This window comes from Brachyistius frenatus, unplaced genomic scaffold (assembly GCF_029030835.1).
Source record: "Brachyistius frenatus isolate BFR_SWC_R1_liver_20210118 unplaced genomic scaffold, ASM2903083v1 Contig_285, whole genome shotgun sequence".
Taxonomy (NCBI): Eukaryota; Metazoa; Chordata; class Actinopteri; family Embiotocidae; genus Brachyistius; species Brachyistius frenatus.
In genome coordinates, this window is record NW_027210884.1 from 155084 (window position 1) to 171026 (window position 15943).

The 15943-nt window shown below is 43.1% G+C and overlaps 1 protein-coding gene across 3 annotated transcripts in view; it reads right to left on the minus strand.

Annotated features, from left to right (window-relative positions):
* Nucleotides 1-15943, minus strand: part of daam2 (dishevelled associated activator of morphogenesis 2) — a 97675-nt gene that overhangs the window by 65271 nt on the left and 16461 nt on the right. The window contains exon 1 of one of the 3 annotated variants that reach the window (XM_069722308.1): nt 11653-11887. The exons of the other annotated variants lie outside the window; for them this stretch is intronic. The gene's annotated coding sequence lies outside the window, so the exon portion shown is untranslated. Of the gene's footprint in view, nt 1-11652; nt 11888-15943 lie in introns of those variants that run through there. 3 annotated transcript variants of the gene reach the window in all.

Below are 15943 nucleotides of genomic sequence, written 5' to 3' on the forward strand. Positions count from 1 at the left end.
TAGCTGTGGCTGGACTTAGGAATGCATTTTAGCTTACAGCAAGGACTGCTAGATTCATTTGAATAATTTTAGGAATGCCAGTATGGACAGGAGCAACAACTACAGCAACACAAATGTGTTTAAATTCACATATGAGGATGTGAGCTTGTTTTCATTGGTCCTTTTAGATTCAATTCAATTTGATTTTATTTATATAGCGCCAAATCACAACAGAGGTTATTTCATGGCACTTTACACATTAGGTTCAGGTTCCTGAAATTAAAATTTCGTATTACCCTTTAATGTTATAGCTTAACAAATTCACACTTGTTACTTTGCGATTTAATTATGCTGAAAAGTTCGACAACATTCTTTGGATGGTTCCTGTCGGTTACATCAGTGCACTTCATTGTGTCATATAGCTGACTGGTGCTTGGTTGTCACACGGTTGTCAGTTTGCACAGCACAGTTATTCTCCTGTTCCAAAGCAGAAACCTACCATGAAGTCACCCATTGGTTTGCGAAGTGTCGTTTTGAAGCCTCAAGGTCAACTTTTCAGCCGTAGTCATCTTGGTATTTTGTGGAGCCAGAAGTGAACATTTTTGGATGAGCTGGGAAGGAGCGAGCAGTGACAGAAAACCCGAGGAATCTTTACCCGGCCACCTACAGCAGAATCCTGACTGCACCGCAGGCAGATCAGTTAAACTAGACGAGCCCTAAACTATTATGATGTCATATTTTCAGATTAACCACCAAGAACACTGATCAGAAATAGTGAATCTAGGGAATAGTGAATCTAGCGAATGACACCATTTTCTAGTGGCTTTCGGTGGTGTTGCACTTTAAGGCACTTCCATCTTGGCTTCACTTTTCGGACTTGGAAACTTGGGCCACCTTTGTACACAGTCTATTGCTTTGTCCCCTTGCCTAAAAAAACAGGTCTTGCCTGCCAAAATCTTTATAAACAACTTATATTAATAAGTTTCCTGCAATCTTGAAACTGCAGCAAAGTCACAATCTGAAAAGTCTCTGTTAACCTTCCCTGAACCAGTATGCTTTGTTTTTTTCACCAACATAAGCACGATGGTAAGAGAGCTGTCACATGCGCATGGTGTATTGTCAGCAAGCGGCAGAGACAACACATTAAATCAGGCCAGAGATGACTAAGCATGGCATGCTGACCAAAATTGCATGGGTGTACTACATGAACACAAATGAGTATTCATTGTGGTGAATCAGAGGGAAAACGAAACAGAACAGCACTTTAAAACAGTTAGTTAAAAAAAAAAAAAAGCCCACTTCAGGGAGGTAAATCATGGAGATTGTTTTCCATACAGTTACACTTGAAACGAGTCGGACTATTAACAGTGACAGCTTTTCATCGTTCAAGATACTGTATTAGTATGAGCCGATGCCAAATCTTTATGGTTGCGAGTTCGTCATTGTTGCTGTGGACAGCTGGTCGAATCTAATGGAAAAGAGGCCGCTCTACGGGGGTTTTAAAGCCATTCAGCAAAATACACAACCTAAACCTCCAGCCCGGTGTCTCTCTGTGTGTGTCTGTTTCTATCTTCACTCTCCAACTGAGCCCCACGTGCGGCCAGTCCTCATTCAACACCAACTCTGCTGGCCTGCTTCCAGCCCATGTCCAGGGAAAGTAAGCCAAAGAATCCAAATACACACACACACACACACACACACACACACACACACACACACACACACACACACACACACACACACACACACACACACACACACACACACACACACAAGTTATAAACACAGAGAAATAAGGTATACTGTATGTACTGGAAAATATAAGGAAGCAGGAATATAGACAAAGACTATTCGTGGAACCTTTATCATTCTCTGTATGGAGGAGTTACCACACAAACACAATCCCAACTGACCGTGTCCACTGCCATATGTGACCTAAGCGCCCCTCTTATCTCCCAGCCTTTCATTTCGTCACTCTATCCCTCCCTCCCTGCCATCTCCTATTATGTCCTTCTTTCAGGGTGAATGGAGTGACATTTCCCTCCATCAACCCCCCTCTGACAGTAACATCTGTCATTTTTCCTTGCCACCTCGCACTATCTACTCCTGCCATCTTAAATCCCCCTTTTCCTACCCTTCTGTTCCTTCCTTGTCAATGTTTAAGAAGCTGTTTTTGGTCTTTCAGATAAAAAATAAATATACTTGGTAAATACACTGTTTCTCTTTGCACGGGGATACAAAGCTGGAGTCAGGAAAGGGTTAGCCGAGCTTAGCCGGGGATAAAGGTTGCAAACAGCCAGACTGGCTCCGTCTTAAGAAAAAAATAAAACTACCATTAACTTTAAAACACATTTATGACACATATTTAATTTGTTTAACCTGTAAATGAAGATAAATATATCAATGCATATATTACACATCACAATGATAAAAATACAGTTGTTAATCATTTAAATAGACATAAAATGTGCCAATGCTGAACCATGTTGGGTAGCGTGACGTTGAAGCTAGACTCCTCCAGCTTTGATTTCAGCAATCGGAATTTCTAAATGGCATGGTTAAATCAGTGAATTTTATTTTAAAAAGAAAAATTGTACTTTGGAATTTTGGTTTCGTACGTAATGGTACATGGAACCTCTACCATACTTTCTTTGTTGATCTGTGAATAAAGAGAAATGTATAAAAGACATTTTGTGGAGATTTACATACGAGAACTACTTCTTGGCAAACACATAGTGACCGGATGCAGCTACCCCGAAGCCTTGTCGTCACGGAGGGTGTCAGTTTAACATTTTTGTTAATCAAAGTAAATGTAAATGACAATTTAGATTTGTTGGTAAGTGCACTTTTTTTTAGAAGAAGCCAGACCAGCTATTTTCCTTTCAGTCTTTATACTTGGCTAACCTTGCCAAGTCCCAGCTCCAGCTCTATATCTAATCCAAATATGTTCATCTCATCCTCTGAAAACAGCCAATAAGCCAATTTTCCAAAGAGGTGAATTATTTATTAATATGTATTATCATGTTCTGTGTGTGACACACTTGCTGTTCTCTCTGCTTTCATAGTAGCTATTTTTTGACATCCCATCTGTGGTTATTTGTGAGTCATCACACATCTGACAGGCATGACTTGGAACACAGACACCTGCTCATTTCTCTCTGCTCATCACTGGGAAATGGGGAAATGGAAAAGAAAGATATCAATGAAAGAGTAAAAGCTTGTAGATCTCTTTAGGCTGATGCTAATCAAAACCATCTGTGAGTGTGTCAAAGTGAGAGATGCAGGAATAAGTGCATGGCTAACTGTTTGTCATGACATAAGAATCCCCGTGCAGACACATACACCTGTAGAAAGTATGGAACAGACACAGGATATGTCGCTGAAACAGACACACCGTATTGTGTGTGCACAAAGTTTTAAAACATATGTCCACATGTTTCGAGATGCAGACACACCCACTCGAGATTCAGATGGAGGCACGTTCCCTTTTTGCAGTATTTGCATACTCGCACACAGAACCCTGAAGTAGAAAAGAAGCAGCCTGCTGGCTGCTGTGTGTTTGAAGGGGTCTGGAGAGCAGCTGAGCAGAAAGAGAGAGAGACTGAGAGATGAGAAGGAGACGAGCGAGGGAGACTGGGATAAAACGAGATACTGCTGCCACTTCTCATTCAGCCCACTGCCTCATCGCCTCATCCTTAGCGTCGGGAAGTAGGTCAGTGGAGGAGGCGGAGGGGGCGGCAGTGAGGAGAGACGGGCTGCTGCTGCTGCTGCGATTGTGTGTTTTCGTGTGTGTGTGTGTGTGTGTGTGTGTGTGTGTGTGTGTGTGTGTGTGTGTGTGTGTGTGTGTGTGTGTGTGTGTGTGTGTGTGTGTGCGCACGCAAGAGACAGGGAAAAAAAAAAGAAGGTCTATATCTATCCAAAGATCAGTCCCTCAAACATCTGTGACTGCCTCATTTCAATTCTGTCCCCGACATCTGCCACATAATGCTTTCAGTACCAAACACAAAGTTAGATAGAAATCAAGCACCAGTTTTTTTTTTTTTTCCATATCTCCTAAATAAACACAGTTGGATCAAAAGGAAACAAAAAAAAGTGACATCATTCACACCCTCCCTTTTCCTTAAACAACAGATGCTGCATCTCATTCTCTTCCTTCGTTCACTCCCTTACTTCCACCATTAAGAACGTACCCCTATCATTTTTCTTGTAATCCGCGGGTGGATGAAGTCTAATCCGACTCTTTTCTTTCCCAAATGATGCCATGCAGATAGAGGAGAGGGGGAAGAATGGAAGTCAAAAATACTCCAGTAGAGGAAAAACAAGAAGCAGCAATAAAACAAGTAGAATAGGCAAAGGCAAAGAAAAAAAAGAAAAAGACTGAGTTCATTTCAAAGAGGTACTGAATAAAAGATCAGAGGCAAGCTTGTGGCAGACTTTTTTGCACACATATTGTTTCTGGGTCCCACAAATGAGGACCATTCCTCTGGGGTGCTGGGCCATGCAGGAGGAGGGCACAGGCAGGCTTATGTAAGCACCCGGCACCAGAAGAGAGGGGAGCAGTGCCACGCTGGCAAAGACAGGAACAAGATGCAATACAGATTGAGGGGCTGACATTGTTTTTAAAACTGCTGGCATGCACAGGTTGGCACACAATTGTCAAAGCAACACCAGGGAAGTAACATTTTACATGTTGGTCCTCGTTAATATGGTGACACCTATGAATACTCTGGACCAGTGACTCTCCTTCCCTTTTTGTTAAATTGACTGTCAAGTGTCAACAATCTCATGGTCCAATGGTGTGTGCAGAGCCGGACTCAATTTTAGAAAGTAAATCTACTGAATTGCTAATGCCGAAAACAAATTCTTAGCCATAATCAGGACCAAAAACAGGGTTTCATATTATAGACGGGATTATATCTTTTATGGAAAATTCCAATGTTTGAAGACCCTATCATACCATTTCTTTTTAGTGCAGGTCATTCAAATTAGTTTTATATCTGTACCGATACCTTCACTTTGATACCTTTTGCTGAACATTACAGTTCTTACTTTTCATGCATTTAGAGGGGGAGAATGCCACCCATGTTATTTTCTGGAGCCAAAATTTACACGCTATAGAAATGCCTCACATACAAAATATTGCGAAACGCTACAATTTACCGATGTCCAAACATCCAAGGCTATTGGTAGACACAATCGAGCTGCTTGCCTCCAGTCAGCAGTCACTGCAGCACAGGCAACTCAGACAGGTATGTGGCCAAAATTTTGTTTTGAAAAGATTTGTGTGACATAAAATTTACATTGTTTAATTTGTTTTTTAATCTACCTGGGCGAGGCCACCCAAGTAAAGCTTATTCATGGGAAACACTAAACATGGGAAACAGGCTAATTAGCTGACTGTAGCTAATGAGAAAGACTCCTGCATAAAAGTTGCAAAAGCTTTGCATTTTAACATGAAAGTCTATTCGTATGAATATGGTCTAAGAAAGCAAAATGTGGTATCAAAGCAATTTGGTTGGTACCAGGAAAGCCATGAAGTTCGGTATCCAACTTCTTTTTGTTCAAAAAGCTACCACACTGGCAAATAAGAGCATCCTGTTTGTATTTATCGATGTGCTGACACTGGATTTCTGGGTAACGACGATCATATGTTTGACAAAAGTCATCTGGACACGCCAACTTCAAAAGGTCTTATTTGTGTTGTGCTGGCACATGCCTCCTAATGGTTTATTGCTGCTGTCGGAAACGCATGTTTCCTTTTACGTGGTAGTGAACTACCCACACTCGTTATTTTGACATGAAGTAGCTATTCACCCCAACCATTGAACATATGGGAGCCATGCCACTCTTTGGCTGCCGATTGCCCCAGACATGCCCTCTCCAACGTGCCCTGCCCTCCCTTTTTACTGTCTGACTCTCTATGACATGACTAATGGACCTCAACTACTTTTTTTCCCCCACTCTAAAAGCACTGGCTACAAGCCAAATCACCTGGGACACTGAAAATGCATTCTCCCATGGATGCCACTGGATCTGTGGCCCACCCACAGCCATGCTTCTGCTATTGGGAGGCCATGTTCACATCATACCTCTTGAGGGGCCTACGCTAATCAGTTACATGAGAACAAGCACATGCCACCTCCACCACAACACAGACAAACATATACAAACATGCACGTTATTGCTTTCTCTTTCTCCCAACAAAGACTCAAATAATCGTATTAATGCACTCCCTCAATTACAGGACGTCTGGCACCATGGGAGGTAAGATTTATGGAAAGAATAGTGATATATGATGGACCTGAAACAACTAGCATGACTAACAGAATGATCAAAATCAAAATAATGTAAACATAGCAAATGTGCTGTACTTTAGGGTCACTCAGCACCGCAACAACATACTGTGACATGCCTTCCTAAGGTATGACATAACCCATCTACTCCATTGCAGGTCTCTATGGTTAGCAGAGAGTTACAAGCCCAACTGACAAATGACCAGAGCTGACAGCGGAGGAACAGCCATTATTTCACGGTACATTTGCAAGCACTGCATTCCTGCGCTTGTTCTGAAAGCACACATTCTGCGAGGGATTTCATGTTGGAAGGCCAGCGCTTTCATGAGAGTGTGGACACTGAGTGGCGTTCTCATGTGGACCTTGACAAAGAGCCAGATGATTTGGTTTGTACAATTCTGCTGGGGCCTGACAGGGTAAAGGCTACTGCAGGGAGGGACGGTTCTCTCGGTCCAAGCTCTGCATTCCATGTGTATCTGATCTTAAGGGGACTGTTATTTTTAGCTATGACAGCATGGTCTCCCTCCAAAATATGTTTTGGCCTCTTTGATTAGCGTGTCAAACAGATTAAATGAGCAGGGAGTGATTTTATGTGGCATTAAATACAATCTAAGCTACTTATAAAGATATCTCAATCAAATTCTTGGGCACAATGCTTCGGCTCCGTCCACACATGTCCTCCTATAGGGTTTAAGACGGCTACTGATAAGGATTGTCTGTGCTCTTATGTCTATGTGCATCTTCCAGGGAAAGATTCCAGTTTCAGTCGATTGGAAACCCACCCTTCGCTTTACCCCAAAACTCCTCATTCCTCCGGTTACTTCCCCCCTCAATCACTTCCTTTCAGCCCTGTGATCAAATAGAAGAAGCTGGAGGGTTGAGCCAGCTGAAATCCTATTCAGCTATTGGACTGGTAGTTGTGCCTTTAAACAGTGTCACCAGGACATAGTCTGGGGTAAGACTGTGAGTCAATGGCAAAACATGCACCAGGAAACCTCACAGTAAAATGATGCTTTTCCAACAACATGACAATGACCTTTAGGCATGTGGGCGATGCACAACTCATGTATGCAAGAAGCTTTAACAACAAAACAATGTTAAGGAGGCGCAGTTGAGTCGCTTCCATGAGACTGTCATACAGTATAGAGCTAGCACTATGCACACCATAAGGATGAAAAGTTATAGTACCTCCACTTAAATAGCCCACAACTACAATTACTATTAATTACTTTAATAGTTTGTGGTTAATAATGTTGCCTAACTATTTCCAGACAGTCTCCAAGGCAAATGCAATCACAATCAGACAGAGGCATTTTTCATTTTCTTTTGTTTACAAACAGCCAATGAAAGGATCACGTAATTATGTGTTTGACCAATGTTTACACAGTTGTTACTGGGTTGTTTTTTTTTACATATGAAGAAAACATATTGTCGCTTTGAGTAAAATGGCAATGGTTGCTGAATTCCATCACTGGGGACTCAACTGCTATGAAATGATAGTGCTCGGCAGACTGTTCAAACGGACTGTGGTGTCCATATAGTGTATTTTTTTTTTTTTTTTATCAATTAATACATTGCATGTAAGAAGCTAGATCTCCACCATCTCCACGTGGCAGTGTATTTTAATATCACATCATAAACTCTAAAACTGTCAACTCTTTCACAGCCAACGGTGGAGAATTCTCAGAGGTCTTATTGGCTCTTAGCCTCATTGAAAACAAACATATAAGCACTGTTGGTTTTAACAAGGCCGTGAGGCACAGTAACCCACCTCGCCCATTAAAAGGAAATGCTTCAACTAAACCACTGGAAAAAGAGGGGGTGGGGAGGGGGAATTTTTTCCAATCCTCCAGGGATGTCATTAATAGCCATTTCATTTAGTATGATTCATTAAAAAATGCCATTTCCTGATGTGAGGAACATTCATAATGGCGCGGACCACATGAAGTATCGTGGGGTTGTTACAAGCGTGCTTTAAGACCATGTTTGTTGCTTTAACCGACCAAATGAAGGTTCTCCGTACAGCAGTGTGGGGCCCCCTGGAGCACCCAACCATGCACAGTTGCAGTTTGAAACAAATTATTTTACACATGTCAAATCCCTGAGTTAGAAATCACGGACCTCAGACACGAGTTGAAAAAAAAAAAAAAAAAGTTGAAATAAGAACTCAAGCAGAAATTAACGAGGGATCAGTCTGCCTTTGCAGACAAACATTTTTCACGGTAAGCTCTCCGACACCTTACTCTTTTTACGAGTGAATCTCTGTTTCAGCTCACTTGACATCTTTACTCTTAAGGCTTAGGACTAGCGGCCCTTTTCTGAAGGTCATCCACATGCTGCACATGGGAAGTCAGTCAGCTAGTTGCTGCATGGGATTTAAACAATACAGATGTTGATACTGCCTCAGGGCGAAGGTTGTGTCAAGCAGCGACACATCGGAAGCACAGACCCAGTATTGATCCATTCCTGCACTGGCCAACGGGCTCATCTCTTCATCTCGAATGGGCCAGATCACTGGGATAACTATGCTATTAATATTGGGAATGAGAAGAAAGTCGGCCACACCACATTCCACAGGCCCCAACATTCCCACATATTAACAGAGCTCGGAATGAAATCCAATACTTGGCATCCCTGTCCCTCAACCCTAAAGCACTATACTGCCGTGTCAAATGGCTTTCTTATTTCATCTGGGAGGAACGCACCAGAGTCACGAGCTCCCAGTCTAACTAAAGACATGTTATTATATGTGGGGGGAAAAAATTGGCACAAGTACAATCTCAGAGCTGGTTACCCTGACTCTCAAGAGGGGGAAAAAAAAAAAACGGACTTCCCAGAGACTCCATGTTCCTCAAACACCCCAGAGTCTTGTCTGTTTGAGGGAATGGGCAGTTTTCACTCATCCACACCACGCAGGTGCTTGAGAATATCCAGCTCTTCTGGGTGGTGAATGGGACTACCTTAAAAACTTCAAATGAAACAAAAACGCTGACTCGCAACTATTCGTCAATTCATTTCCATACACGCTAATGCTTTTGACAGCTCTCGCTGGTTAGAGCAGCAGTTCTCAGCGGAGGTGCGTTCGTCACCTTGCCATTGTTTGACTTCTCATTCTTTGCACCGCAGTCTGAATAGACACTAATCTTTGCGTGGGTGAGAGGTCAACAGCTGCAGTATAGAGGATGGAGGGCTTCTGGGTGATGTCTGGAATGCTCTTCTTATAGCAAGGCCGATAGGGACAGCCCTCTGAAGTAACCAACATTTTCTAAAATAGCCTGCAGTAATACTGCACTGAATTGAAGCACTGTAGTGGAGATATGCTTACACATCATTAGCCCACGAAAGTGTGTCACTGGCACAAATACAATAGGGCCATTTGACACACTCAGTGTGGGGACTTCCAGTGAAGGAGTGAGAGGAACAGCAGTCTTTCTCTAAAAAAAAAATCAGTTCTGTCCTTCCAACCACGCTACTGTAAATACAACTTGAAGATGATCCCATCCAAAAGATCAGATAGTTGAATTTAAGCAGCTTTACAGACCTCATCCCTTTTTTCTCTCTGCCCTCCTCCTTAATGAGGAGGCCATCAAGCTGCCAGTCAGCAGCAGGGCTGAAGTGATAAAAGGCCGGCCGTCGTTCTCCCTCACGCTCCCTCTAATCCTGAGAGAGCAGTTCATGCATCCGTAATGGTCGATAAAATATGAAAATCCCTGAGAGCGCTGACGGCAGCAGAGGTTGTGTATGTACACTGCGTGCGAGTCCTCAACTTTCGTTAATGCCCTCCCAACATGCTGAATCTTTTAGCGATGTCACTCTGCTCGCCCCCTGGCGCACGTGAATGCAGGAGGATTTCCAGCAGACTAGAGAGTAAGCTTTTAATGTGGTGGAAATGGATACTATCTTGTTCACGATGCACAAAGACATCAAAGGAAGCACACATGGCCCTTTGACTGTATAAATGAGCTTTGCCTCTGGTTCATCAACCTTCAAACGCGAGCCACTTAAAGGAATGAATTGCTTGAATATTGCATGAATAATATTTGTCTCACGCTTTTTTTTATGTCGCTATTAACTGATACATCAGCAACTTAATAGATCAGCCTCTTGCAAAATGTTCACAAATGCTGAGGCAATCTGTTTGGAATATTTAACATTAAACCTTATCACTTGGTTAACCCTAATTTGCATCACTCCCCAATTCCACAAGGGGACATTTGGAGGGCTGCTGCATGAACTTTCATCACTGTGCTTTTCACATGTGAAGGATTTACAGCTAAGACGACAACCTCTCAACCAGGATGGGCAACGCTTCCACAAGGAGAAGGAGCCTTTACAATTCCTTGAAAAGAAAAAGCTGGAGGGTTAATACAGGGTGTTTACATCAGTCTGAGATGTCATGGAGTGCTGGCTTCCCTTGAGGGAAATGTGAAAGGATAGTCTATTAAAAACACAATACCAACATACTTAGCCCCCAGTTCCATACTGGGTTGGCTGGGAGGAGATATGGAATGTCTGGCTGCCAGGCCAGTGCATGCACCAAAGGACTGACTGTGTGATTGATGTGTGATCATCCCTCGTCTAGGACCCGAAATAGCCCTGAACCCATTATTTATGATACTGTCCCCACCTCCTTCAGTGTTTGAAATGCCAAACACTTCCCTGAAAGTCATGTTAAGTCCTAGACATCACATGACAACTTCTTTGGTTTAAACCAATTGTGGGCATCAATCTCTTCTAACTCACTCCTGTCTCCTGCAGCAGCACGAAGACCAAAAACTTCAAACAACCACGAGGCAAAGCAATGTTTTCCAGATACGATTTAACTCTCTCAACTCAAACTCAAAGAATCTCAGATAAAACTGAATCACAGATGATCACAAATATGCCAAATGCCTTGACTACGCAACGCGCCAGTACACACGGGGTTACAGTAAGACATGCTGTCAACACTGCTGCAGAAAGAGCTCAAACATGAAGGCCGCATACATTTCACAACCCTGTTTTTGCTGCTGTTTATGACCTATAAAGCCACTGTAGTGAAAAAAGTACCATAAAATACTGTAGTTCCCTCCAATGACAACAACAAGAAATGTGGAAACTTTATCACGGAGGAACCGGAGGCCTTGCTGCCCACCAGCTCCTTTTAGCTTTCTACTGAGCATTAGGACTCAATGTTTGTTTTATTGACTGCAGTAGTCTGTGTTTTCTTGGCTGGATTGAGCAGCAGGATGAAGTGCGCAGACAAACTGGGTTTAAACTTGAACATCTGCAGCCTGCTGTGTGTGCAGTCTCCTACTGGGTGAACAGTGTAGCTTCTACTCACAATAACTCAGAAAGGTTTCAAGTATCAGTATCAAGATCAAGTATCTGCTATACTTACCTACTTCAGACGGGCTACACTAAGAGATGAATTGTCCCCGTGTCACCTCACTAGCAGTGGGGAAAAAAAAAAAAAAAAAAAGAGCCTCTCCACAAAGCAAGGATAGAGTAGAAACTTAGAGCATTCCTGTGTCCTCTGGTTTTAGATAAATCTTTGTGCCTTTTGGATTGACAGCTTCGTGGCCCATTCCGTGGCTGCACTCAGTTTGACTGAAGCTGCTGTCTGCTTCCCCTCTCTGAGCTTCTGAGCTGTGCTTTGGATTTCAGCTGACTGTGCTGGGAGCTGAGCTGTTGACATTGTCCCCTCTCTCTCTTTCTCTCCCCCCTCCCTCTCTGTCTTTAGACCGCTCATCTCCCCTCCCTTTCAGGATTCCAGCTCCAGTGTATGACAGCATCCATGTGGATGTCAGCTAGAAGGTGATGGATTTTCTGTGAATATAAATGCATGTATGCAGCAGTGTAGACATGTGTATGTATGTGTGTCTATTGTCTGAGGCCAAGGAAGAGAGCTAGATGAAAGGAAATGACCCTGGGCTGCGTGTGCGTCCCACCCCTGCCCACAACCCAGACTCCACCCAAAGCATTCCCACACTAAACAAAACAAAAAAAAAAAAAGGTTTTGGATGGAGGGATATCACACACAATGTCGAAAGGAAAGCCCTTTTCCTGTTGAGTCGTCTCCTCGCCAACACATGCATAAAAGCACACACGCCCACACAGGCACACGCACATACAAAGACATGCCAAATATGTATTACTAATGACCCCCGTGACACACACAGGAAAAAGGATTTCCCTGAGATCCAGTCAGTGTTCATTGAGAAGAAAGTGAGACGGGATGCTGAATTGTACAAGGTTCTGCTGGCCCTGTTGAGGTTCACACCATTAGCTAAGCCAAATGCAATGTGTGGATAGGGAGGGGGGGTCAGCTGAAGGACCACGCCATAGACGCCGCTGTGAAGTGGAGTTCAAGTATGTGACTGTGATAATATGAGAGGTCAGTGAGTGCAAAGATCAGTGTCAAAAAACACATGACATCCAAGACTCCCATCGCACAGACATCATTCCAGCCACCACTCCTTACCTCCCAACTTCACCCTGCAGCAAAGGAAGTAAACACTTTGCCATGACGGTCTTTTGATATTCAAGGTGTTTTCATATTGTCCATCAGGTTTTGACAGAGGTTTTTCTTCCTTTTGTTTGATTGTTTGGTCTGATGCAAGACATACATTTATGATACTACTCTGTAATAATGTTTTCATCAATCAACAGATATCAGTTATCAAAAAATACGCTTGGCTCTGTAAAATTAGCGCACTTGAATAATTTTTTTTTTTTTAAATCTCCCTCACGTAGCTTATAAAGAAAGACCCCAATGCAATAAACCAACGCGCACACACACACACACACACACACACACACACACACACACACACACACACACACACACACACACACACACACACACACACACACACACACACTGGAGCCATTGATAAGCCACAGAATGGAGAACGGGGGAGTAATAATACCATTTGTCATCTTTCTCTAGGGACAGAAGACAGATGACACCGAGTTGCTTGCCTTAATGCCTGGGCGCATTGTTGAGCGAGCCCCGGGGACGCATCCATTAACCCAGCTCCGAGACTGAGCCTGCTTGTCTCCATGATGTCCACTTCCCCTCTCGCCTTTTCCTTTTTATTTCTCACTGTAACATTTGCATTGCACCTCTTATCATTTTAGGGTAACTATCTTCATCCCCAAAGCAAGGGCAATGAACCCCTGAGGAACAGTGTTAAGCGCAAGCTCCAGTCTAGCTGCACACTCCAGCTACTCCATTATCATCCATCACAGTCTGGTAATTGACGCAAATGGAGTGTGCTTGGTGTTTGTGTGATAAACATCATGCCCCCTTAAAAAAAAAAAAAAGGGGAGTGGACAAATGAGTCCATATGTTGTTGTTGTTCTTTGAGGGTATGTTTGTTTCCCTGTCTTGTTTGGTGTGAATTTTACAGAAAGAAAGAAAAAAAAGAGGTTAGACACTCATCTGCAATTCTAAATTGTGACTTTGTGTGCCAAGGAGATGACCAGTGATTGTGGTTTCTACAGACTTGGCTTCTGCAAACTCACACTGGCCCTCTGGGTAATTCCTTTAAACGCACGTGAGGTTTAGTGTTTACTCACAGTTCAACACAGTGAATGGCAAATGTCAAGACTGATGAACCAGCGGTGAGAGATACGGTGGTTTTCTCTCTGGAGAGGAGTGCAGTGAAATGACACGGAGGTCTGGACAGCATGCCAGTCACCTGTCAGTTGGTTGGCTGAAGCTTGCTGAGTTGCAGCCGAAACCCTCCATGCACCCGCTGAGGAAGAGGATGGACTCCACTGAGCAGTCCATGAAGCAGTATTTCATAAACAAAAATCTACCACCAACACTGCAGGAACATCTGGCTACCAAGTGCTAAATTTAGTGAGAGGGAGAAGTAAAAAAGAGAACTTGGTATTTGGTGGTATGTCGGACAAAAGGTGGATGGAATATTGGATGAAGAAGAAGTGGGTCACCCAAGGTGGTCTCCTCCAGGCTCATAAAACTACACTTTCTCCTTCAGACCTCTTGTGGAAGGAGCAGTCAAACCTGATAACAAGCATAGAACCAGCTGGAGGAGAGGCCGTAAAGAAGTGTTTCAGCCTGCAGACACCGGCTTCTGAAGGAGTCTCCTCGGGGTTGTCACTTGAAGAGAAGCGGTGAGAGTCCTCTTCCAAGCCAGCCGCCACCAGAACCAACATGGCAAACAGTCATGTTTCACAGCGCGTTGTTCCTTAATGTATTATTTAGGGTTTTCTTTTGACTAGGCAGCTGTCATTTAAGTTTGTTTTGTTGAAGCGAGGGGAATTCCTTGTGACAGCACTTTGCACACAACCATTTCTTTCACGCCCGCACAGAGATAAATTGCCAGAGAAAAATACCGCCACTGCACAAAGCTTGAACTCTTGACAGCATAAATATGAGGGCACATTTTTATACATGCTGTAATTGTATGTTAGCTATAAATCATGACGGTGGGGAACACTATACTATCCATCTTTCAAAAGCCCCCACACAGAAGTAGCCTAATCACAGAAAATAGGTACCATAAATCTAATTGTAGTCGCTATGGTGACATTCTTTCCTGCTCCCATTATTTACACCCCTCCTGTAGAAAGTCTTAGTCTCTACTTCAAGAACAAACTTTGAGTTTCTTCTCCTCTGTCACAAACGTGCAACAATCCACCTGCTTTTACCAACTTCAATTGAGAATAAACACGTTTTTCAACATTATTACCAGTCATTTGTACCGAGGGACCATTTCTGTGTTTTGCAAAAAGTACTGGGCATCTAAATGGCTCTTTTGTCCGAGAAGCAGACTGGGCAGGGTTGAAGGTCACCCAACTGCATGCTCCCACAGTACCTCTTGTGTCTGGCTGGATATGCGCCAGCTAAATGCTGTCATGTTTGGACAATGGTCCCGCTTTCCGCTGACTGCCTGAGGACAGCTTCATCATGTTAACCAGTGATGTAATACCTTCATCTTTGGGTATGATTAATAATTATTGCATTTCATAGTGCAGCCATGTTAATGTGTGGCGATGCACAAAGAAATACGAGATGCAAACTACAAAGACGCCCACATGAAAACCATACTTTTGTAGGGCTCGCTTCTCATAACTCTTTTTTGGCCACAATGAATCCAGGTGTGTGAACTGTAAAAGGGTGAACAGAGACTGAAAGAGAATACTAACGGCAAAGAAAGCCTGATGGTAAAACTGAAAAGAAAGGCCGTTGCTCATTTCCAGATGCTTCCATTCAATAGCATGGTTTAGATATTCCAGTTGCTGTTATATTGGCAACATGGGGACTTCTCTTCACAGAGCGCCAACCTCAGCTGTACAACTGACATTACAATTTATAACAACTTCTTATCCTGCCAAATAAGAAGCTAAAAAACAAAAGGTACCATTCTAGTTTGAACAGACCTTTCAGAATGAGTTCCTTTTCTTGCTGACCACCGACTGAACCCGAAACTAAGTCCTCCACCTGAGCTTTTCCAGGTGCAATAATGTCCCTTCTTAGAATCCATTCATAACAGCGTAAATCAAGGTTTTGACATTTTTGCACAGGTCCTTATGTGGTGGAAAATGTCTGGGAAGTAAGATTCAAATGTTTTGTCCAGTGCAGTTGCAGGGGGTGCCCCAACTCTATTTGACACCGCACAGACATGGTTGTAACAGTCACAGTATCTCCTCAAAAACAT